The sequence below is a fragment of the Vombatus ursinus genome, unplaced genomic scaffold (assembly GCF_900497805.2).
Source record: "Vombatus ursinus unplaced genomic scaffold, bare-nosed wombat genome assembly UNPS02014768.1, whole genome shotgun sequence".
NCBI classification, from domain to species: Eukaryota; Metazoa; Chordata; class Mammalia; order Diprotodontia; family Vombatidae; genus Vombatus; species Vombatus ursinus.
The window spans coordinates 7,271,192-7,293,373 of NW_020954546.1; the positions used below are offsets into that span (position 1 = coordinate 7,271,192).

Sequence of the window (22,182 nt, forward strand, 5' to 3'; positions counted from 1 at the left end):
TGAGTTTTTGTCCCAAAAGCTTAGATCTTTGGGTTTATCAAACACTGAATTACTGAGGCCATTTACTATAATGTATCGTTGTAGTAAATTGACCCACCACTCTATTTCTTAGCCAGTACCAGATTGTTTTGATGATTGTTGCTTTGTAATACAGTTTGAGATCTGGTATGGCTAGGCCACCTTCCTTCACATTTTTTTGCTGCTTACTTCTAAACTTGCTCATTGCTTGATACACAGCTTAGAACCTGTAACCACTCTTCATCCTGGAACACTACCCCTAGGTGCAGGTCCTTCCCTCAGACAGTCCTAGCTGTGTGACCTGGAACTGGGTAGTGAGCAACAAAGCTGCCATTTCACACCTATATCTATTTTCTGCAAAGTTTTAGATTATCTTTGCTGGATTCTGATCTCTTCTTACCCTACTACACAACCTTTACTTGCAATGGAATGCTTTGCATGGTGTTTCTGTCTAGGTCCTGTCCCCAGTGGCTATGGACCTCTGTGTCTGTCTTCTTTAACCAACCTGGGTTGGAAAATTGATTCACTGACCCCCAACATACATTCATCAAGTTTAACCTTCTCAATCCAAAAGGGCTGATTACCAGTGCAAAGTTAACAAAGACTCACAGAACTCAGCCCATTAATGCAGACAGGACATTTTGAGTGTCCTGCCAAAAGTGATCCTTGGCAAAATTGTGAGGCTAATGAAATATGTCTTTACTTTCTCTGTGCCCTTTCTTCCCTTCTCTCCCCACCCACTTCGCACCAAGAATGCCCTTTCTTGTAGTCCCCTGTGCTCTTATAGAATGGGGTTAGTGACTTAATGTTTTACCTAATGGTATTTACATTAACAAAGGAGCAGAGATCAGGCAATGCTTAACATAAAAGAATGAGTGTTAATAGGTAGAGTTATAGACACCTTGGTATTTGAGAGGAGGAAAATACATTCCTGTCAGACCGCAGGAAAATGCCTACTCTGCTTAAGTGCTAGGCTAACTCTAGTTTCTGAGTTCTGTCTCATTGATTCTTCATCCTTGAGTCTCCTGGTGGCCAACATAAACATAAAAACCATCTTGTCAGGTGTAGGGTCCTAAGGGACAAGGAGATCTGTCCTCTGCTCTTCCATGGAATTAGTGTGACCTTTGGTTGGAAGCAAGGAGAAGAGCTGTTGCTGTGGGTCTCCATGGAGTCTTTGTAGTTCTTCCTGCCTCATAGATAGACAGCTGGGCCTGAAGTCAAATCCAGCCTCATACATTTACCAGTTGTGTGACTGTGCAAATCATAACCTATCTGCCTCAGTTTCCCCAACTGTAAAATTGTATGGATAATAATAACACCTCTCTCAGGTGGTATGCTGGCAGGATCCAACGACTCATTTGTAAAATGCTTAGCACAGTGACTGGCATGAAGTAGGTGTTGTACAAATGCTTATTCTCCTCCTCTTTTCCCCTCTCCCCCTATGCTCTGGAAGCACGTGAGGACTTGGCTGTCTGTGACTGTAGTGTTACAAGGTTTATTGATCCTGGATAGCTTTCTAGAGCCACTTCCTAATGCCAACAGACTACCACTGTGGAATGGTGCAGTGGCCCCTCCATAGACCCCTCCACTACAGCAGACCACGTAGCAAAATGTTGGGTTCTCTTCCCAGCGGTCCACAGTGTGATATGTCTTCCTTCTCCTCCTCAAGTTTTTATTTCTGTGAAACGTAATGTGGGGAGGTTGGGGGAATCCCAAGAAGGGTGGTTATTGATTGGATTGTGCTCCTAAACTGAGTGGGGGGGAAGAAGGAAGTAATGACTTGCAAAATACCCTGGGTTGCCGGTCTAAGTGTTAATGTTTCACAGATCTGGAGGGATCCTTGGGCCTTTGAACCAAATACCTGATCTCTGAAGCAAGTATAAAGTTCATACCTGTTACAGAGCTTCCATATGCGATGTACCCAAAAGGCCGGCTTCCCATTGCAAGTGGCTTCTGAAACCTCCTTCCCCGTGAAACGCTGATCTTAGGACTCCTTTTGGAATCCAGCCAAAACTTTTTTTTCCACACAGAGTGCTGGGCTCATCTTCGTGAGTTCAAATCTGGCCTCAGAAACTTATGTGACCCTGGGCAAGCCACTTCACCCTGTTTTGCCTCAGTTTCCTCATTTGCAAAATGAGCTGGAGAAGGAAATGGCAAACCACTCCAGTATCTTTGACAAGAAAATCCCAGATCGGGCTCCTCCCTCCTCTTCCCCATTAGTTCCACTCTCAGAGGAGCCACTGCCAGTTATTGTCTCCTTGGGGATTTCGGGCTCTTTTTTCTCTGCATTAAATTTGGATGTATTTTATGAATAATCAAAAGCCAACACTATCAGGCCAGTACTTTAAAACTAGAAAAAAAAAAGATGAAAAAAAGAGATTTGACCCTAATCAGTTTCAGGACTGTATTATTCAAGGTTTCACTGAAACTGACACTGATTTGGAAGCAGTAGCAAAATTTTGTGATGCTTCTAGGGCAAAACTTGATTATCTCCGATATGCAGAAATATTCTTTGACTTTCTGGTGGCTGGTGGCATGCTGGCCCCAGGTGGCACACTGGCAGACGACATGATGTCTGTGTGTTTACAGCACAAGAAGACCTAGAGACCAGGCGAGCCTTTGCTTAGATTTTTATCAAGTTAATCAGGAGATACAAATATCTTGAAAAGAAATCTGAGGATGAAGTTAAAAAGCAGCTGCTATTCTTAAAGGATTTTTTAGAGTCTGAAAGGAACAAATTGGCCACGTTACTGAGGTTCTTCTGGCCAATGAGACTCTTAATGCATCCAATCCTAATGGCCTTTATATTGAGAATTTGGTTAAAGAAGGCGTTGCAGTGGCCTTTGTTGTAAAGCTGTTTAAATTATGGATAAATGAAAAAGATATCATTGAAGTAGCTGCTAGTTTTTAGAAAGTCAGCATAGACAACAGACTGATGGAACTTTTTCCTGTTAACAAAGTGTTGAGCACTTTACAAAATATTTTACCAAAGCAGGTCTAAAAGAGCCTTCTGAGTACGTTGGGAGCCAGCAAACCATAGGAGCTGATAAAGAGCTGCAGAACAAATATCATGTGGTGATCCAGTTAAGGATATGATTTTGTGTGTCATGGAGGAGATGAAGAAAAACAATATCCCAGAACAGCTCGTTCATTATAGGCGTAGTCTGGTCAAGTGTAACGAGCGCTGTGGAATGGAACAAAAAGGAAGAGCCGGGAGCAGAGCGAGCCGTCGAGAACGTGAAGCGATGTGGCCCCCGCTTGCTGCCTTTACGACTCAAAGTCAATCTGAGCTGACTCTGTTACTGAAGATTCAGGAGTGCTGTTAGAACATCATTCACTTCGTGAACACCTTCGAGAAAACCGTGATGCTTTTTTTTTTTTTTTTAACAAAGCTGAAGTCCTGAATGAAGAGCCCATTTTGGAGTAGTGTAAAGATGCACATGTTGCAAAGGGGGAAAGTGTGTTTCTTGAGCAAATGAAAAAATTTGTCAAGTGGCTGAAGAATGCAGAAGAATCTGAGTCAGAAGTGAAAGAAGGTGACTGAATTGTGAAACTACAAGCTCAGTAAAGAAAACAGGAGCTGTAGATAAAATGTCTTATCTCCTGTGTCCTTCTGGTTCTTATATCTTCCTACCCCCCTGTATTAAGCTTAATATAAGGGCTTTCATGGCAAATTTATTTTAACCATTTTCTATGGTTACTGAAAAAATATTGGGTTTAGTTTTTAAAACCATGTTTTAAGTAGCTACAGGAACTATAGATTTGAATCTAATGTTGCATTAGTTTTTTTCAGTTATTATCTACCGCCTGTAGTTTCACCTGTAATAATGTAATTTAAGGCTTTCCACAATGAACAGTTCATTTTACCCCTGGGTTTTCTATAAACAGTTTATAAGACACGATTTGGTTAAAAACGATTTGTTATGAATGTTCTGTTTGCAAATTAAACAAGTATCCAAAGCCAAAAGGCAAGTGACTCGTGTGGTAATTTGGTATGACATGAAAAGGCAGTATTCAATGGTGTTCAGAGCATTCTTCAGATGATAATCTCCTATATAAGACCTCAAGGGTTAATTTCTGAACATTGATTCTAAGGTAATTAGCTCGCTTTTTTGTTGATATTACTAAAGAGTGTTTCTGTTAACACTTATTTTTTTGTAGCATTATTAGAAGTTTAAGCAAAGAGTTTCCAAGTAGCCTACAATTAGAATTTCTATTACCCTTGCTTCTTGGTTTCCTACATGTAAGTGAAGGAATTGGTGGAAAGTAATTCAAAAAAATGAAGGCAGCACATGTGACCAGGGAGGTGGAAAGAGGAAAATTAAGTCTCTCCATTGCATGCTTTTCTGCATTCAGTGTTTTAGCCAGTGAAAGTAGGTGAGCATCTATTATGCCACCATCTCCAGGCCTACTTACTAATGTATTATTAAAATAGTCTTGTCATTCACAGTATCTTGCACTCTAGAGAATAGGAGAAGAATCATTAAAGGGAGTACATGTAAAGAAATGACAAATATCCTAAACCTGTCCTAAACCCAGTAAAATTGTTTATTATGTTAAGTGGCCCGTGTGTTATAGCTTATAAAGAGCTCCTTTGGGACTGCAAGCATAACTGTTCAGTTTGTCTTCTTGGCTTAGAGTCATCCAGTTTGTTGTATTGAAATGCATTGATATGAGACCAGTTGGCCAAACTGGACTGTCTTTGTTCTTTAGCCTGTACAGGGATGACTTAAGCATCTGCCCAATATCTACCCCGGGGGCCATTTTCTTCTTGCCACAAGCCAAAAGAGTTTCATTTCCAGCTCTCAGTCTTTTTATTCTGATGGCTTACTTTTTTACTTTGAACCTTTGCTGATAATTTGTCTAGACACATAGCATAGCCATTAGAAGATGAATCGGTGATCGTTGCTTCATTTTTGGCAGCTTAAATTTTGTGGTAGGCAAACAATATTTTAAGGGACCATTTTGAAATAAGGTGTTCTTAATTAACTCTTCACCAAAGCTGGAAGCAGTGTCACCAGGACGTCTGTGAAATATGCCCTATCTTAGCATGTGCAATTAAGAGCCAAGAATTTGATATTTAAAATCAAAAGTACACCTTGAGGAAATGAAGTGTAATATAATTTGAAAGTGTAATGGCCTTATAAGGAAGAGCATTGTAACTGATAGTCTTGTGAGTAGAGTTTATGTTAAGTTTTCATACATAGATATTATGTGTTTATCAATAGGTTTCTACTGTAGTGATCTGCTTCCTTTGTAATTTATAGTCCTAAAGACTTTAAAACAAAATAAAGTCCATCCTTGAACTTAAAAAAAAATCCCAAATTGGGTCACAAAGAGTTGGACATGACTGAAAACTGAAATGGAACCCATAGGACACTTAGAGATCTGATGAGCCAAGAAAGGTCTGAGAGGAAGGTGAAAAAAGACTTTAAAATTAATTCAGAAAAAAGACTAAAAGGAACATTTTGATCCCTAGGCTTTTAATAATGTAATTTTTAGTAATGTCAGTAGTAGGTGCATACTCCTTGCCTTCTCCTGGTAGGCCAGGAGACATCTCACTTCCAGCACAACTAACTAGCTGTGTGATCTTGGGCAGATCGCTTCTCTTGGCTTCAATTCCCTCATCTGCAAAAGGAAGAGGTTGGATTAGGTGATCTGTAAAGCTATTCTGTCTCCAACATGCTAAGGCCTCATCATAGGATAATAAGATAATAGAACCAGATTGAGAAAGAGATACCTCCTCTCCGTGGCCTAGCTCTGTTTCTTGAAACCATAGCATCCAGATTGGGGTGGAGTTACAGCTTTTTTTCCAGCACTAATGAATTCTTCTTTTTAAAGCCCGCATCTCCCAACCACCCCTTTGCAAATGATTTCCTTACAGTCCTGGCTTGTGGCCACAGAGAGCCTGCATTGAAGTCATTCTACAGTGGGTCCGGTGATTAGAGAATGACCAAACATGTTGTGGCACGTAATATGATAGACTATTAAACCCTTTACGTGGCTGCCAGTGATTTTCTTAAAGCGCAAGCCTGACCATGTCACCCCTCCCCCAACTTAACAAACTCCAGTCGCTCCCTATTTCCCCAAGGATCACATATGAACTTGGCTGCTTTCTATTTTTCCAGTCTTTTAATACTTTACTTCATATTATGGGAGTAAAGCATTTTGCATTCCCCAAGCACTCTATGGTCTAGATGTAGTGGCCTATGCGCTAGTCCTCATTCAAAGTGCTTATCTCCCATCTCTGGGCCTTTGCATTGGCTGTCCCTCGTGCCTGGAATGCTCTCCCTCCTTACCTTTCCTTGTTAGATCCCTGACTTCCTTTAAGACTCAGCTCAAGGGTCACCTACTCCAGGAAGAATTAAGTTTTCATGTCCCAGCAGCTGCTAATGACTTGTCTTCTAAGGCTACTTTCCCTCTCTTCTGTATTTATCTCATATGTATCGTTTTATCTGAGCTGTATCCCTCTTTAGAATGTTTTAGTTTCTTGAGGGAAGGGACTGTTTTTGCTTTTTCTTTTCTTTGTGCATGTAATTCAGTGCCTGCCACGTAGCAGTCGGTTAATATATGATTGTTGATTGACTGATTATTACTGGCCCATAAGAAATGAAAAGGATGAAGAATAAAATGAACACAAAAGAATTTTCAAGACTCATTGGAAATACAGAACAAGGATATCCACATTCGAATGGTACCTGTTGACTCTTTAAATGCTTTTCTTGCCTTTCTCCTTTCATCCTCATGACATTGGCACTTTGTGGGTGACTTTCTGGTTTACAGTGAAGGTTTTATAAAAGATTTTGATGAGGTGCTGCCCTGAGAGTGGGGCTATAGGCCTTTTCTCTCTAAAGGCCCACCCAACACTCCATTCCCTAATTATTCATTCTAGCTGGCCTGGACCCAGGCAGTAGCTCTGCCCTCCTCCCACCTTAGCCTCCCCTTCGCTGTGGTGCTGGGTGCCTGGTACTCCCTCATTTACTACTCACTTCACATACTTGCTACCCAGTCCCATTCAGGCAAATATATGGACTGAACAACCTCTGAATCCTGTCGTGTGTGTGAGTGTGTGTGTGTGTGTGTGTGTGTGTGTGGTCCTTCTAGGGTTGTATGAGCTCACCTGAGCAAGCCCTTTGAACATTCTAAGCCTCAGTTTCCTCATCTGTAAGACACTGAGAACAATAAGGTCCAGGGGATATGTATGTGAAAGTGTTGATAGTCTTATCAACATGCCCATGTAAGAGATTATCATTATTAGGGCAGATGCAAAAGAAATAGAAGACTCCCTCCTGACCCCTGAGGAACTTCCAGTCATGAAGGACAGCCAAAACAAGCAGACACTTTTAAAAAAGTCAGGGGAGCCCTGAGGAAGCAGGTAAACAAAGATGACCTTCAGAGCCACAGCCCTCTCATTCATCCTGAGACCTTCAGCAGCAGGTGAGTTTCGATCTCAATTTAGAAGGTGGTGACGCGGCTTGGTGGGCAGGAGATGAAAGGGTCTTCTATCTCGATCTAGCACAGAAACAGGAAGGGTCAGGTTGTGGGTGTGGGATCTGGAACAGTTTGCTTTTCTGAATCGGATAGTTAGTGATGAGGGATGACAAGAAATTAAATTATCCTGGGTCTGAAGTGGAATGCAGCCCAACTGAGAGGGAATCTAATTCAGTTCAACTCATAGAACAATAGGGTTGAAAGGGACCTCAGAGACCACCTAATCCAAACCATACTTGAACAAGAATCTTCCTTGCTGCATGACTAGTAGTCACCCAGACTCACAATTCAATTTAGCAAGTGTTCAAGTGTCTAGTTTGGGCTAGGCACTGTGCTAGGCAATGGGGAATGTAACGACAAGATGAAAAAATAATTGCTGCCCTCAAAGAACTTATATTCTATGGAAGGTCATAATATTTATGTAGATGAATAAGTGCAGAGTAGTTTGAGGGGGAAGAGAGCCCTAACAATCAGGGGAATCAGGAAGGCTTCCTGTAAGGGGTCACACTTGAATTGTCTTAAATAGAGCTAAAGATTCTAAGAGACAGAAATCGGGGTGGGGCCGTGCATTCCAACCCTGAGGGACAGACAGTGTAAAGATACAGAGATAGGATACATGCTGCATTCATGAAATGGCAAGCAGCCCAGTTTGGCTGTTAGATAAAGTAGAGTAATATAAAGTCAGCCTGGCAATGTAGACTGGCGTCAAACTGAGAAGAGCATTACAAAGATCATATGTAGCCAGGAACCAACGTATGGACTTTGGTTCCTCATCCTGCCCATATAGTGGCACTGGCCACATCCACATGCAATGATCATTGGTTCCCTAAATCAAAGATTGCCCCTAGACTCTTTGTGACCCTCATGGGTATAGAAGAAGTTCCTCTGTCTAGACCTGAGCTCATGTGAGATAAGATCAAGAACTTTTGGCTTACTCCAGGTTAAACATATATAAAGCAGGAATAAAAAATAAAATGAATTTTAAAAAATAACAAAGAGAGACATTCAGAGCTCAGTTACAAGGCATCTTTCCTGTTTCTCCCTCTATCCTTAGATCAATCAGTGGGAGATGAGCAGCACCTATCTATTCAACTGTCCTTTTCCCTTTAGCTAGATAATAGATTATTAAATTTTACTCTCCTTATTTCTCCAAATCCATGGATCCCTGCTCCTATACCAACAGGCTGGGAGGACAAAGTAAACAGAACATCACAATTCAAGCCTCATCAATAAATCTGTGAAATCAATTTCATAGCATGGTCACAGATTTCGAGTTAAGAGGGACCTTTAGTAGGGACCTGTAGTCTTTAGAAAATTTTTTAAAAATATATTTTAATTAATTTCATTAAATATTTTCCAGTTATATTTTTAAAATGTTAAATATTCATTTTTAAAACTTTTGAGTTCCAGATTCTCTCTCTCCTGCTTGCCTCTCCCCCACCCTTTGAGAAGGCAGGCAATATGAAACAGATTATACAATTCATGTAGTCTTGATTGCCTCATTTTACAGATGAGGAAAAAGACCCAGTTAGGTAACACGACTTGTTTCAGGTCACATGGGTAGCAAATGGCAGAGTTGAGATTGGAACTTTGATTTTCTGACTATCAATCCAAATCTTCTGAGTCAGTGAATGGGGTAATTTTTGGAACAGATGATTCTCTGACATATCTCAAGAGGGGATGTCTTGTTCTCTCTCTGGCCCAGGGAGATCAGGCTGAACTGGATGGACCGTGAAGCTCGGGAAAGGAGCAGAACTCTGCCACTTTTTAAACAGATCCTCTTCCTTGGAAGTCATGCTGGAGGAAGCTGACACACTCAATAACATTTGCTTTTGCCTTAATGACATACTTGGGGTGTGTGTGTGTATGTATGTGTGTGTGTGCGATAAGTTACATGTTGCTTTGAGAGATCTCTAACATTTACTTTACTTCCATTTTGTTGGATGAATGCATGGATTTCTGTTGTTTTTGTGACTTTTCATGTATTTATGTCTTGTCTCCTCAACTAGTGTATAAGGTATGTGAGGACACAGAGTGTGTCATATTTCTTTGTGAAGTCAGGGTTGGAGGGAAAGGAGAGAGAAGACACATAGCCACAGGAAGAAGATAAGTAATAGTATAATAAATGTTCAATTGAATTGAAGGTAGTACAGGCATACCTCATTTTATTGTATTTGCTTTATTGCACTTTTTTTTGCATTTTTTGCATTTTTTTCTTTTTACAAATTGAAGGTATATGGCAACTCTGCATCCAACAAGTTTATTGGCACCATTTTTCCAACAGCACATGGTCACATTGTGTGTCTGTTTCACATTTTGGTAATTCTCACAATATTTCAAACTTTGTCATTATTATTATATCTGTTATGGTGATCTGTGATCAGTGATATTTGATGTTACTATTGTAATTGTTTTGGGGCACCACAAACCATGCCTACATAAGACGGCGATAAATGTGGGTGTTCTGACCGCTCCATCAACCTGCCGGTCCGCTCTCTCTCTCTCCCTCTCCTCGAGTCTCCCTATTCCCCAAGACATGACAATATTGAAGAATATTATGTAAATTTAGGGTCTGAGAGGACTGACTCCAGTTTTAAAAGAAGTTCTACTGTGGGTAGAATGCTATCTAACAGCATTGCATGCTTCGGAGAAATCTCTCGTGAAAAGAAGAGTCAATAGATGCAGCAAACTTCGTTCTTATCTTATTTTAAGAAACTGCCACAGCCACCCCAGCCTTCAACAGCCACCACCGGTCAACATGGAGGCAAGACCCTCCCCTAGCGAAAGATTATGACTCACTGAGAGCTTAGATGATGGTTAGCATTTTTTAAGCAATATTTTTGAATTAAGGTATGTACATTGTTTTTTTAGACATGATACTCTTGCACACTTCATAGACTACAGCGTAGTGTAAACATAACTTTTATATGTACGGGGAAACAAAAATAAATTGTGTGATTTGCTTTATTGCAATAGTCGTTTAATCTCAGTGGTCTGGAACCAATCCTGTAGTATCTCCAAGATATGCCTGTATATTGTCAAGGCCAACTGGGTAACAGAGACAAGAGGTGCTGTAAGATCTCACTGTGGGGGAAGGTAACCGAGGATGGAGTCATTGAGGAAGTGGGACTTGATCTGGGCCCCAGGAATAGACCAGGTAGGATATGGATCAGAAGAGGAATGTCAGAGAGGGCTGGTTGTATGTGTGTGGTGTACATGAAGGTACACTGTGAACAGAAAGCCAGAAGCTGGCTTATCTAGTCATTCATGCTCTCAGGATCCTTTGCAATAGATATGTGGCTTCCACCTGGCTCTCACCTATGAGGACGGGGTACATTGTGTGTTTGTGTGTAAGTGTAGGAGTGTGTGGAGATGGGGGATGTAAGGGATAACTTGGTTTTCTTAGTTGTATAACACAACCTAGGTGAAAGAGGGATTATTAGACCACTGAGTCTCTAGCCTGTGGTTGGATTCAACTCTCCTTTTCTTACCTTAGGGCAACTTGAGCTACCTCTCACCCTCATTTCTAATTGTGGGCTGGGGGATTCAGGTCATCCAAGAGCACTAGTGCTAACCAACTTGGTTCTGTGGGTGATATTGATAGAGATCTCTGTTTTGTTCATCACTGTGGCCTGGGCTGGAGGCCAGAGTAACCAGTTGGGCCTACCTGTCCAAGCCAGCTGTCCTGGGGAGCAGGGTTGGGCAGCTTCTCAATGCTGCATGTGGCCTCTTCCTGCTGCCCTTCTCTAGCTGCCCATGTTGCTGGTGTGAGGCTCCCTAGCCACTGTGGGGCAGGAGGACAAGCAGGCACCACAGTTAGAAGATAAGTGTGGGAGAGTGCAAGGAAGAAATTGCCCATAGGTGGAAGGCTTCTCTGCAAAAAGAGACAGGTAAAGAATTCAAGGGCTGTGTGTGGGTGAGAGAGACAGAGACAGAGCTGCTAGGGAAGATTGCTGCTGCCCTGGCCTTAGCCATATTGTTCAGTTGGCAGATAGCATTGCAACAAGTAAATTCTCAAGCTTTGGCCTAAATGAGGCTGGTATCTCAGTGAAACTGGCTTCTCTTCTGCCTCAGGGAGAGAACTGAGGAATGACTTGCCCATAGATGGTATCCTGGATTTGGATTCAGGAGAGCTAGCACTCTCTACTCTATCCCTCATCCCCGGTTTTCAATAAGTCCCAGGAAGCTGGGCAGAAGGGTGAGGTTCTTGATGAGAAGAATCAGGATGTCTCCTGGCGAGCACTAGTCCCCCTTTTCTTGAGAACAGAGCACTCAGGTTTGTTTGGGACTTTGCAGTCCCTCATGGCCCCAGCTTTACAGGCCAGCTGACAGGGAGGGGGACATAGGTCATTTCAACTTAGACCACAAGGTCCTGTTAAATAGATCAGCTTTTAAATCAACCTTTGTTCAACCAAAGTCCAGCAGGTTCCAAGTCTAGCACCTGTCAGCAGTGAAAAAATTTCCAGGGTAAAACAAAGAGCTTCAGTCCTGGATACAGGTAAGAGATTCTCTTTCAAATTTCTGATGCTGCTAATGTGGCCGGGCTGTCTTATCTTTGGCCAGGGAGAAGGCACTGGCTGGACTTCCTTCTTCCTCCCTATTTTTTCTTTTCCTCAAGTAGGGAGCCAGCTCTCCAGGGGATAGATAGCCTAGACAGAAGGAAAAATAGAAACCTGTCACCTGCTATTCATCTGGGAAAGGAGGTGAGGAAGCTTCTTAGAAAAGATACGGTCTAGTGTTCTATGGTCCCTTGGTCTGGGGCATGAGTTACTCTCCAAGGAACTGACCCTAAAAAGATGCTCCTGGACTTGGCTTTCAAGTCAAAGAAATAGAATGTTAACTTCCTCTCCTGAAAAGGGGCTATCCCTTCAGGTTTCCTTCTTCTCTTAACTACTCTGAAATAGAAAAGGAAAGCCATAGATGTGATCATCTCTATAGTATTGATGGGAGAATAGCCCTGGAGGAAGAGGTAGGTTTACCTAGGCAGCTAAGTGGAGCAGTGGATAGAGGGATGGGCCTGGAGTCAGGAAGAGTTAAGTTCCAATACAGTCTCACACACTTACTATCTGTGTGACCCTGGGTAAATCACTTAGCCTGTCTGCCTCAATTTCCTTAACTATAAAATGGGGATAATAATGGCACCTATCCCCAAGAGTTGTTGTGATCAAATGAGATAATATTTGTAAAACACTTAGAACAATGTCTTAATAAATGCTTGTTTCCCTCCTTCTGACCTAAAGACATTCATATTAGAGCTCCATGGCTAAGGTGACACAAGGAACTGATTATTTGGGCCAGGTGGAGTTTTGACTTGAATTCAATATCTAGAAATACCCTGATAACTTTGTTTTTCTGTAAGCTCCTTCTCTGGAGAATGGAGAACATAGCTCCTTCCCCTCTTTGGGATAGAGCACTTAAAAACTTTTTTGGGTGATTGAAAGTGACTCAGTCTTTGGCTGATATTACTAGGTTTCCCTACCATATGTTATCCAATGAGTTATTCCTTCTCCCATCTTTATTCTAGGGAAGGTTCTGGAGGCTGAGGAGATAAGGGCTTGTAAGGCTGTGGGACCCTCACCAGAAGTTAGAAGTCAATTGGGAACTTGGCTGGTGGGGTAACTTGCTTTCTCCCCAATATTTGGAGGGGAGCAGCACTGTCTTGAGCCCCTGGAAACCTTGTGTAGGGTCCTGGCATCATGGGAATTTGTCATGGATAAGACAGCGTCCACTCTGAGGTTAGGCAGAGTGAATACAAAGTACAGTAGAGACTTGTTTATCCTGTCCTCATCTATCTGGCCTGCCCATTTATCAAGACCATTTGGCTGTGGAAACATGCAGGGTCTAACCGTCTTTCTCTCTGTGTTTCTAAGTTAAGGATTGTCTATAGCCTTTTGGGCTGCTGGTGACTTTCTGTACCTATCTCCTGAGGAATCAGCAGAAACCACTCTGCTCTCAGGCTCTTCTCATTTTTCTCTTAATACCCTGTCAGACTGTTAAGTGTTGTAGATATTTTCTTGGTCATGAAATTTTACAGGGTTTTAGCTGAAGTAAGAACTGTTGAGAAATACGTGTCCTATGAATCCTTTAACTCTCTGCAATCACCCCTCATTGAAAGTGGTAGGATTGCCACAAAGCAGCTGCTGTGACTTGTTGGTGATAGAATTAGAACCGAAACAGACCTCAAAGTCTAAGCCCCATCATTTATGCAAATGAGGGGATGGGGGCCCAGGGAGGTTAAGGAACTTGCTTGTGGTTACATAGGTAGTGAGTGATAGAAGCAGAATTTGAAATCAGGTCTTCTGACTCCAGAGTGGGTAGTCTTTCCATTGTACCACAGTTTTCTATGGAGAAGTAATTCATACTAAGGGCTCCATGTTTGTTTTGAAGAACAAGACATTCTTATACAATATCCATATCTGCTAAGCCTCTATAGGTCCAAGGAACCCCTCAAGGCTTGGAATGCCAAGGTACCCACCAAGAAGTCTTAGGAGCTCTAGACTGAGTTTTTGGTAGTTCACCACAGGTTGATCAAAGAAAATGATCAGAAACCTCATTGTGTATGATATTACTTCAGCTAAGTCACGTAACTCATAAGAACATGAGTTTTTGTTCTTGCTAAGGACCACATCTGAGCCTGAGGGAAGGGGGAAAGGGGTTTTAAAAGTATAATGGGCAACTAATCAATTGGAGCCCAGTTGAAAAGTTTCTCTGGACTATCTGTATTTTCTTGTATCTAGAAGATGCATGATCTCAATCGACTTGGTTATTGTATGATATTTTTCTGGTCAGTGTCTGCTAGAACTATGATAGTGGTGAGTGGTATTTAGGGGGTACTGTTTGAGAAGGACTGGTAGGTGTAGTATGATGTGGTTTCAAGAAGAAAAGGAATCCTTCCTTACTTATTGACCTCAATAAACTGAGATAAGAGATCCTTTAGAGGATCTCTGTCTCAGCATCCCAAGAGTCATATCTCATCAATCAGAATTGACTCTGGAGTCAGGTGCTCATTCTCATGATAAACAACCAAGAGACCTTGAGGTTGTTTATTATGCTTGATTAAGTGAATCATTCAGCTCTCTGAATGATATTTAAATATATTTTAAATATTTTAAAATAAAATACTGATAAGGGTCTCATATCTAGTACAAATTGCATGGGCCTGGTAGTCAAAGGTCCCTGACCTTGTTCCAAGGAGCTGCTTCTTACTGTACGTGCTCGACCATGGGCTGGATAACTCTCTCAAGGATGCTATAGAGAGGAATCTGGTGTTAGCTAGGAGGTTGGGCTACCTGACTTCTTCCTACTTTCCTTCTAATTCATGGGATGAGAGGGGTGGGGCAGAGAGAACAAAGAGGGATCTAAGTGAAATACTTGTTAATGCCCTGCTCAAATGCCTCTCTTGTTTCTGTGCAAATGTACATCTCCCATGCCTGGAATCCACTTCCTTCTTCACTTTCTTTCAGAATCCCTGTCTTCCTTCGTGGTTCAGTAAGGTGCCACCACGTCTGTGAAAGCTCGCTCTGATTTCTCATCCTTGCCTCCAAATACCAGTTGTTACTTCTTTTTGCTATCTCTCTCTTCAAATTAAATAGTATTATAATCTATATACATGGTGTAGTCCCCCCTTCTCCCAGAAAACTATAAGCTACCTGAGGGTAGAAACTATTATGTTTTCCCCTCCTCTGGGTACCCAGCATTTGGTATAGTTGTGGTTGTTCAGTTGTTTCAATTGTGTCTGACTCTTCATGACCCCGTTTAATTTTGTTTTGTCTTGGGGGGGGGCAAAAATACTGGAGTGGTTTGTCATTTCCTTCTCCAGCTCATTTTGCAGATGAGGAAACTGAGGCAAAGGGGGTTAAGTGACTTGCCCAGGGTCACACAGCTAGTAAATGTCTGAGGCCAGATTTGGACACAGATCTTGCTGACTCCAAGCCCGGCACTCTATGTACTATGGTACCACCTCGCTTCAGCTCAGTATAGTTTACCTGTGCTTACTATGCTCTTATTATGAGTCTACTGTATTGAATAAGTGTCTGGAGGTTTGGTAGAAGACATTTATCATGACTCAGTTTCCTTTTTAAAAGGAATCTTGAAAATTTCTCTTGACGCTATAGGGATCAAAGAGGCAGGGCTGTAAGTTGTCTATCCTTTTCCTGAAGGGGAATGATTGGTGTCTGAGCCTATTTGTCCAGTTCCCCATCAGGGTACATTAGGTAGATATGGTCAGTCTGTCCCAGCATGTAAAAGAGTATGGCTTTAACTGAGAGAAGACTTAGAATCCCCTCTACTTTGCATTGCTGTGGAGGTCTCACCCTCAGGCTGATTTGATGGTGGAAGGCTGGGTGACTAGCACAGTATTGTGGACTCCCTAGGAACTTTAGATCTTTCCACAGGAATTACTACCTAGGGCTTAAATAGTAGGGGATAACAGAGAGTCAGAGCCCTTCTAGGGCCATTAAGTTTCCCACCTGTCAACTGAAGATGTTTGCCCAGAAGAGTTCTGAAGTTCCCTTGCTAATATCTAGTGATATTAGGAGGAACTGATTGCTGGGGTGGAGATGAGAGGAATCCTGGTGGAAAGTGACCACTCCATCCTAAGGTTTGTCATAGAGGAAAGGAAATCTGGATACCGTTCGGCAGGTGCTCTAGATTTTAGGAAGGCAGATTTCAGAGGGTACAGAGGAAAGATAGGCAGGATCCCATGGACTAAAATGTTTCAGAGGAAGTCAGTCCAGGAGGAATGGGAAATGTCTATGAATGAAATTCTGAAATCTCAAAGGAATCTCCGGTGAAGAGAAAAAAAGAGATTTGTCCAAAGAGACTGACCTGAATGCATAAGGAACTCACCACCGATTTAGATTTTTTTTTTTTTTTTTTTGGTGAGCAATCAGGGTTAAGTGATTTGCCCAGGATCGCACAGCTAGTAAGTATCAAGTGTCTGAGGCTGGATTTGAACTCAGGTCTTCCTGACCCCAAGGCCAGAGCTCTATCCACTGTGCCACTTAGCTGCCCCCAACTTAGATTTTTGAAAAGACATTTACTGAAGATAGAAGCAAGGCCAGAGAATGGCATATGAATGTGGGATCCTGTAAAATAATGTTATAAATGTTAAAGCTCAGAATATCTGGTGCTGGCAAAGGAAGCTAAGGATGACAAAAAGAGGTTAGTTTTTTAAAGCTACTTTGAGGGAAAAAAAGGAGGATCAAAGAAGGGACAGGACTTTTTTAGGGTGGATAGAACAATGATAACTAACAAAAGAGAAAGTAGAGCGCTCAGTTCTTAAAGGAAAAATTAACTTTCTAATAGAAATTAAAGAACAAAAGTAACTAACAGGGAGTTGTTACCCAAGATAAATAAGGAGATAAGAGAGTACCTAACTGCCCTTGGTGCAGTGCATAGAGTGCTGGGCCTGAAGTTAGGAAGACCTAAGTTCAAATCCAGCCTCAGACACTTACTAGCTATGTGACCCTGATCAAGTCACTTAACCCTGTTTGCCTCAATTTTCTCATCTATAGAATGAACTGGACAAGAAAATGGCAAACTACTACAGTTTTTTTTTTTTGCCAAGAAAACCCCAAAAAGGGTCAGACATGATTGAAAAACAATTAAACATGAATATAAAAGCTGCCCTTGAATTCAAATCACTTGACTCAGATGAAATGTGTCTCCATGTCCTAAAAGAAATCGCAGGTGTGATTGCTAAGCCACTGTCAGTGATATTTGAAAGACTGTGGGAAATGGGAGCAGGAGCCAAGATTGGAAGACAAATGTTTTCCTGACTTTAGGAAAAAAAAAAAAAGGGAGAGAGAACAAAGTCTGAACCTCTAGGTCAGGTAGTTTGACTTTGATTCCTGGGAACGTTCTAGAGTGGATCATTAAAGAGTTGTTGGCAAACATGTCCCTAGCAAGGGGTGATTACAAAGAGCCAGCATAGCTTCAGTGAGGACAGGTTTTACTATACTACAGGATCACTAAACTAGTAGATGAGGGGAATGCTGTGGACATAGTTAACCTGGATTTTACCAAAGTTATTGAGCAAGGTATCTCATCCTATTCTTGTGGAGAATATGGGATGTATGACTTAGGTAGGCATACTTGCAATGTGAAGGATTGCTAATTGGTTGGATTAGTTGTTAATGGTTCATTGTCAATGTGTCAGAAGTTCTACAGTGGAATACCCCAGGGTTCTATGCTTGGCCCTGTGCTATTTGATATTTTCATCAATGACTTGGATAAAGGCATAGATCAAATTTCCACATGACACAAACCTGGGAGGGATGGTTAACGCAGTAGGTGATGGAGTCAGGATCTAAAGGACTCTTGACAGGCTAGAAAACTGGGCTGGATCTGATAAAATGAAATTCAATGGGGATAAATGTAAAGTCTAGCCCTTGAATATAAAAATAAAAATCTACTTTACAATTAGAAGATGGCAGAGTTATGGTTAGATGGTAGTCTTTCTGAAAAAGATCTGGGTACTTTAGTGGATTTCAAGCACGATGTGAATCAGTAGTGTGGTGTGGCAGCCAAAATACCAATGTGATCTTGGGCAGTATTAAGTGGGGCATGGGTGGTCATCTCATTCTACTCCACCTTTGTCAGACTTCATGCGTGGTATTGTGTTTTGTTCCTGGTGTCACTGTTGAAGAGGGACATTGAGAAATTAGAGCGTGTCCAGAGGAAGGCAACTGGGATGGTACTAGGCTTTAAATTCATGCCATATTGAAAACTGCCATACCAGTTGAAAGAAATGGGGATGGTTAGCCCAGAGAGAAGAGTTTTTGTTCAGTCATGTCTGACTCTTTGTGATCCTATTTGGGGTTTTCCTGGCAGAGATACTGGAGTGGATTGCCATTTCATTCTCCAGCTCGTTTTACAGATGAAGAGACTGAGGCAAACAGGGTTAAGTGGCCTGACCAGGGTCACCCAGCTAGTAAATGTTTGAGGCCAGATTTGAACTCACTTCAGGCCCGGCGCTCTATACTCTATGGTACTACCTAGCTGGCCATGAAAGAGACTCAGGGGGACATGAAAGTTGTCTTTGGAGTATCTGAAGGGCACAAGAGAAGGATTTGATTTGTTCTTCTGGGCCCCAGAGCAAATAGCAGTGGATGGAAATTGCAAAGAAGCAAATTCAGTTTTGATGTTGGGAAAAGTTGCTCACAGTCCAAGCTCTCCCAAAGCCGAATGAACTGCCTCAAAAGGGGGTGGGCTCCCCCTTTTTGGAGGTCTTCACACAAAGGAGGGATGACCATTTGTCATGTATGTGATAGCAGAAGACTGGGAATAGAAGGGCTGAGGCCCTCTCCAACTCTCAAATTCAGTGATTCAGGGGTCCTGTCAGTCTAGAGAAAGCATGACATCATTGCATCCATCCAGCTATTACGTAACACACCTTTGTAGAAGGCACAAATAAGTATACCACTCTGACTTTAATGTGGAAATATGCATGTATATACAGGTCTGGGACCTGTAACCACATCTGTATGGGGAACTCCCTCCATCTAGGTGGATTGGCAACTCATCTGTAACCAATGGTCTTGGAGTGGTGGAGCCCTAAGACATTAGGTAATTTGCCTATATTCACACAGCCAATAGATGCAAAGAGGTCCTGACTCCGAGGCGGGCTCTATGTTGGCATGAGATGTTCATCTGTTTTCAAAGAATAATTAATTCTACATTGTGTCCATGTCATCCACCCGTGACTACTAGATGAACCATTTATTGGATATGGTGTAGATGGGCTTTATATTTCAGGTAGGAGATTAGGCTAAGTTTTTGTGAAATGGAAATTTTTTGTTTTATTATTGAATCCTCTCTTATGTTCTGTTGTGCACATGGAAATGTTCTTTTTTTCTTCTTTTCTTGTTTTGTATGTAAGTTTGAAATGAATAAAAAACTTAAAGAAAAAAGGAGATTAGGCTCCTTCTAGGAATGGAATCAGTGAGAATGGGAGGAAATTCTAAGAGGCAGAGGTGAGGAGAGAGTTCACCCCAGGCCCAGAGGACAGTCTGTGCAAAGGCAGAGACAAGAGGTGGGATGGAGAGTTCCAGGAATGGACAATTTAGAGGGTATGAAGGGGAGTGATGTGAAATAAACCTGTAAAGATAGATAGGAGCCACATTGTGGAGGTCTGAGCAGGGGAGTGACAGGATCAGAGTTGCATTTTAGAAATACTAATTTGACAACAGCTATGAGGAAGATGGATTGTAGGGGGAAGATATTGGAAAGCCAAGTAGGTCAATGAGGCACTGTGGTGTAGTGGATAGAGAGGTGGCATTGGAATCTGGAGACACAGGTTCAGATCCTGTTTCTGACCTCTACTGACTGTATGTCCATATACAGCAAGCTCTTTCACCTTGTAGTGTCCCAGGCAATTTTCCAAGACCTGAAGTTGTGGAGTAGGAACCTGTCTGAATTGGTAGAGGAAAGCCCTCATTGGGAGCCCCCTAAGCTGATGAAATCTCTAGGCAGAGGCAACCAGGTTAGGGAATGACAGCTATGTGGAGAATAGAGTAGGGAGGAGAGAGACTAAAAGCATGGTAGATCGGTTAAGAGACTATTTTAGTAGTCCAGGTGAAAGTCCAGGGATGAAGGTGTGATTATGAGAAAAGAGGGTTGGTTATGAGGAATGAGGGAGGTAGAAAAGTCAAAGATTACTCCAAGGTTGTAAACGTGGATGACTGGATTATCTGGCCATCGTGTGTTAGAGAGGGGAGAGGTTGAAGTCAAGGAGATTAGTTGGGGGCTACTGAAATGGTCCAGACATGAGATATGATCCTAGATTGGGGTAATAGCGGCAGAAATCCAAAGGAAGACACAAAGATATGAAAGACTAAACAAAAATGAATGCAATTTGGGAAATCCCTAGTCTAGCCAGTGGTACGATGACCTAGTTGTTTTCAAGTATCAGCTTTATTGCCGACTTTTATCGTTGGTGTCTGTCTGTCTCTCTTGGTCTCTCTTTCAACATGGGGTTCAATCAACTTCTTATCCAACTTAGAGGGCCTTTGGAAGAAATCAATCTGGCTGGTGATATTTGGGAAACACTCTTATTAGGAGTGTTAGGGGAAAGAATTGTTCTTTCTGAAGATTGAGAGATCAGAAATGTGCTTGGTGTCTTCCAGACCATCTAATTATTTTTCACGTGAACTGCTGTCTAGCTTCACTTCCACTGTCTTATATAGATGAAGTTGATTTAAAAAAATAATTACAGGACTTTATATTAATCTCTATTAAATTTAATCTTAGTAGATTCAGCCCATTGTTTTTTCAATCTTAGCTCTGTCATGCAATGTGTTAGCTATTTAGTAAATATGCCATCTGTGGCTTTAGCTAAGTTGCTGATAAAAATGTCAAACAGCACCAGACCAAATACAGATTTTCGAGGCATACCATTAGAAATCTCCAAGTAGACTCAGAAATGTTAACAACTACTTTTTAGGTCAACTAGTATAGCCCAAAGTACTATCATCTAATGCGTATCTCTCTGTCTTGTCCCCTACAGTGAGAGACCTTATCAACTGCCTAAATTTAGGTAAACTATTTCTATAGCATTCTTTGATCTACCAATTTAGGTAACTGTCAAAAATGACATGAATTTTATCTGGCCTTGACCTGTTCTTTCTGAAGTCATTGTAGCTTTTAGAGATCCCTGTTTCCTTCCCTAGATGCTCACAAACCATCCCCGTAATAATATGTTCTAGTATTTTACTAAAAGTCAAAGCTAAGCTCACTGTCCTAAGTTTGCTAGTGGCACAGATATGATGAAATAAGTCACAGGATTTTTATGAGGCTCAAATGAAGTGATATGTAAAATACGCTTCGTTATTATAAAGCACTTTATAAATATCACCCATTGTTATTTTGGGGAGATACAAAATGCTACATGAGGTCAAAAGGGGGGAAGGAATATTACCAATAAAAGGGAGTGGATGAGTGAGGAGAGTTTTGTCTGGAAAGACTTCATGGAACATGGAGCTTTAAAATGTGCAGGATTTTCAATAGGTGGGGATTTCAGATATAGACCGTGGCAAAGGCACCTGTATTTGTTCTGCTTTTCCAGTTCCTTCCCCTTGCTCCAACCCATACATCTCACTGCTGTGTTTCTCATTTTCTTTCTGCACCCTGGCCCTCAAGGCATCACCTTTCACTGAAATTAAGTGCAGAATCATAAATTTCCCCCACTGGCATCACTTTCCTTGTTGACATAACTTTTCATTAGCATGAGAGAACCTTGGGTTGAAAAGATGTGCCTCTTTTATGGACAATGCCACTTCTGCCTCACTGCTGAATATCAAACGAGCGGATTACTGCACTGTTGGTAGAGCTGTGAACTGATCCAGACACTGTAAGAAGCAATTTGGAACCTTGCCCCAAAAGGTTTTAAATGGTGCTTAGCAGAGGGGTGGGGGCTCCCACCAGTAATCCTTGCTTCTGGGGAGGCTGAGGCTGGTGGATTGCTTGAGTCCAGGAGTTCAGAGCTGAAGTAGGCTAAGCTGATTAGTATCTATGCCAAGTTCTGGATTAATATGGTGAGTTCCTGGGAGGAGTGAACTGGTCCAGGTCTGAAATGGAGCAGATCAAAGCTCTTGAATGGTTGGCTCATAAAATCAAATGAAATAATCTTGGAAAGCACTTAGTACAGTGCCTAGCACATAGTAGGAACTAAAT

General features: G+C 41.8%; 1 protein-coding gene and 1 pseudogene across 4 annotated transcripts in view; both read left to right on the forward strand.

Moving 5' to 3' along the window:
- The window catches only part of LOC114043369 (Na(+)/H(+) exchange regulatory cofactor NHE-RF3-like), a 102,756-nt gene that overhangs the window by 50,611 nt on the left and 29,963 nt on the right, over window positions 1-22,182 (forward strand). The window contains exons 1-2 of one of the 4 annotated variants that reach the window (XM_027862462.1): window positions 11,333-11,399; window positions 11,927-12,007. The exons of 1 other annotated variant lie outside the window; for it this stretch is intronic. The gene's annotated coding sequence lies outside the window, so the exon portion shown is untranslated. Of the gene's footprint in view, window positions 1-11,332; window positions 11,400-11,926; window positions 12,008-19,193; window positions 19,267-22,182 lie in introns of those variants that run through there. 2 more of the 4 variants (XM_027862466.1, XM_027862464.1) reach the window with 2 other exon arrangements.
- On the forward strand, window positions 2,483-3,562 carry LOC114043372 (annotated as a pseudogene).